The sequence below is a fragment of the Lipotes vexillifer genome, unplaced genomic scaffold, assembly GCF_000442215.2.
Source record: "Lipotes vexillifer unplaced genomic scaffold, Lipotes_vexillifer_v1.1 scaffold409, whole genome shotgun sequence".
Taxonomy (NCBI): domain Eukaryota; kingdom Metazoa; phylum Chordata; class Mammalia; order Artiodactyla; family Lipotidae; genus Lipotes; species Lipotes vexillifer.
Genome location: NW_006785162.1, coordinates 859,968 through 863,922, shown reverse-complemented (window position 1 = coordinate 863,922; position 3,955 = coordinate 859,968).

Here is a 3,955-nt window from a genome sequence, read left to right as displayed (position 1 = left end):
TTCCCTACATGGAATATTTTGGAAGATTTTTCTCATCAGTTTCCAATGACTTTTCAAAGGTTCTCATTATTATAAAAGTATTTTAGAAAAAAAGTCTCAATTGAATACTAATATGTCTGTAACAGTACATTCTTTAACTCTGAAATAATTATAGAGTCACAAAAAGTTGGTATACAGAGATCCCATGTACCCTTAACCCAGTTTTCCCCAAGGGTTGCATTTTATGTAACTACAAGATAATATCAAAACCTGGAAATTCACATTATTACAATGTTGGTGCAGAGTTCTATGCCATTTTATCACATGTGTAGATTTCTGTAACCACTACCTCAATACCCCTATAAAGGGGTAGCATGAGGGAGATCTATTTCTTAGTAGAACTGATCAGTCACTGCAAAGATCTCCTTCATGCTACCCCTTTATAGACACACCTATCCCCCTCTCGTCCTTAACCCTTGGCAATCACTAATTGAGTGTGTACATATATAAAGAATATTATATAATGGAATTATATATTATGTGACCTTTGAGGTTAGCTTTTTCCACTCAGCATAATACTTTTGAGATGCATCTAAGTTGTTCCTTTTTATTGCTGAATAATATTCCATGGTATGGATGTATTATAGTTTATCCATTCACTTGCTGTAGGACATCTGGGTTGTTTCTAGTTTTTAGCAATTACAAATAAAGCTGCTCTGAACATCCTTATATAGTTTTTCATGCAGATATGAGTTTCTATTTCTCTGGGATAAATGCCCAGGAGTGTGATTGTTGAGTCATATGATTACTGTATATTCAGTTTTTTAAGAAACTGCCAACCTATTTCCTAGAGTGACCTTATCAATTTAAATTCCTACCAATAGTATTTGAGAGATCCAGTTTTTCTGCATACCCATCAGTATTTTCACATTGTCATTAATTTTTAATAGACTTTATTTTTTAGAGCAGTTTTAGGTTTATAGAAAAATTTATCAGAAAGTACAGAATTCCCATATATCCCTGAGCCCCATATACACAGAGCTTCCACACACCATAACAGCCTCCCCCACTAACAACATCCCATACCAACGTGGTACATTTATTACAATCAATGAATCTACATCCATACATCATTATCATTCAAAGTCCATAGTTTGTATTAGGGTTTGCTCTTGGTATTACACCTTTTATGAATTCTGACAAACGTATAATTACATGTATCCACCATTGTAGTATCATAGAGAATAGTTTTACTGCCCTAAAACTCCTCTGTGCTCCACCTGTTAATTCCTCCCTCCCTGCAACCTCTGGCAACCCCTGATCTTTTTAATGTCTCCACAGTTTTTCCTTTTCCAGAATGCTAAATCATACAGCATATAGCTTTTCCATATTGTAAATTGCATTTATTAATATGCATTTAAGTTCCCTCCATGTCTTTTCATGGTGTAATAGCTTGTTTTTTTTAGGGCTGAATAGTACTCCATTTCATGGATGTACCAAAATTTATCTATTCACATACGATTGTAGGTTAATATGTGTCTTCCCCCTTATTCATATGTTGAAGCCCTAACCCCTACTATCTCAGAATTTGACTTTCCTAAGACATAGGACCTTTAATTAATTAAGTTAAAAATGAGGTCATTAGGCCCTAATCCAATATGACTGGTGTCCTTATAAGAAAATATTAGGATTCAAATATGCACAGAGGGAAGACCATGTGAAGATACATGGAGAAGACGGCCATCTGTAAGCAGAGAAAGGCCTTCAGAAGAAATCAACCCTGCCAACATTTGATCTTGGACTTTTGGCCTCCAGGATTATGGGGAAATAAATTTCTATTGTTTAAGTTACCCAGTTTGTAGTACTCTTTTATGGCAATGAAAGCAAACTAATAAACTATTGAAGGACAACTTTTGTTTTCAAGTTCTGGCAATTATGAATAAAACTGCTATGAAGGGCTTCCCTGGTGGCGCAGTGGTTGAGAATCTGCCTGCCAATGCAGACAACACAGGTTCGAGCCCTGGTCTGGGAAAATCCCACATGCCATGGAGCAACTGGGCCCGTGAGCCACAATTACTGAGCCTGCGCGTCTGGAGCCTGTGCTCCGCAACAACAGAGGCCGCGATAGTGAGAGGCCTGCGCACCGCGATGAAGAGTGACCCCCACTTGCCACAACTGGAGAAAGCCCATGCACAGAAATGAAGACCCAACACAGCCATAAATAAATAAATAAATACATTGTGTATTATTAAAAAAAAAAAAAAAAAAAACTGCTATGAACATCTATGTGCAGGGTTTGTATGGAAGTTTTCAACTCATTAAAGTAGATACAAGGAATTTGATTGCTGGATCATTTGGTAAGAGTATGTTTAGCCTTGTAAGGAACTACCAAACTATATTCCAGAGTGGCAGCACTGTTTTATGTTCCTTCCAGCAGTGCATGAGTGATCTAATTTCCCCACATCTACACCAACACTTGTTATTGTCTTTTTTATTACAGTTATCCTAGTGGTTGTGAAATGGTATATCATTGTGATTTTGATTTGCATTTCCCAAATGACTAATGACACTGGCATCTTTTTACATGCTTATTTGTCATTTGTATATTCTCTTTGGTGAAATATCGCTTCATGTCTTTCACCTGTTTTCTAATTGGGTTTTTTTTATTGTAGAGTTTGAGGGATTTTTATATATTTGAGATATGAGTCTTACTAGATATATGTCTTACTAGATTTGTAAATATATTCTTCCACTCTGTACCTTGATTTTTATCCTTTAACAGGGATTTCTGAAGGGCAAAGGTTTTAAATTTTGTTGAAATCCACCTTGTTTTCTTTTATGGATGACATGTTTAATGTCACATCTAGCTCTTCACCAAATCTTAGGTTCTGAAGATTTTCCTCCTACATTTTCTTCTAAAAGTTGTATAGTTTTACACTTTATATATAAGTCCATGTTCCACTTTGAGTTAATTTTTATATAAGATATTAGATTTAGCTAAAAATTCATGTTTCCATTTTTCCTGAGAATATCCAATTGTTCTAGAACCATTAGCTGAAAGTACAGTCTTTCCTCCACTGGATTTCTTTTGCACCTTTGTCAAATATCAGTTGTCTACACTTGTGTAGGGTATTTCTTGGTTCTCTATATTGTTCCACTGATCTATGTGACATTCCTTCCACCAATAACAGAGTCTTGACTACTGTAGTTATGTAATAAAACTTGATATTAGGTAGAGTGATTTCTCCCACTTTACTATTCTTTGATAAAAGTGTCTTAATTATCTATTTCCTTTACATTTCCATATAAACACTGAATTTTAATACATATTAATTTCTCTCTAAACACAAAGAGCATAGCAGTAAAAACTATTCAGGATGCATAGCAAATATTTCCAATCTGAGATTTCAAAATATAAAGATGTGTGTGTGTGTGTGTGTGTGTGTGTGTGTGTGGTGATGGTGTGGTTTTGGTAAGAGTGTGGTAATGTTCCTTTTTATAATGTATATTAATTTGCTGTTTCTAATTAGTGTACATGAATTATATTCCACTGCTTCTTTAACCAAAGTCACTGTATAGTGCCAACTGTAATTTATTTCCCCAGTTCATTGCTTGGCACCTGGTAGGCACTTAATAAGTGTGAATAAATTATTTCTCAATAAAAATATTATAATCACATGGTAAGCAACATCTTCATGAACATAAGGATAGCATTTGCCTTACCTTATATTAATAAACTGACTAGACTACATCATACAAACCTCATTGGACCCACTGCTGAAAATGATCTAAGTATTGGGTGCTTGTATAATCATGATTTTAGTGCAAATATTGTGACCTCCTGACTATGTCTTTGTATGTGCAAGGAGGAAGGCTATTATTAAACACAGATTATGAGTTTAGAATATAGGACAAAAGAGTTTTTCTGTTTTCCCTCCAGCGGCAAATCAGTTCATACTAAGTCACTGTGTATTAA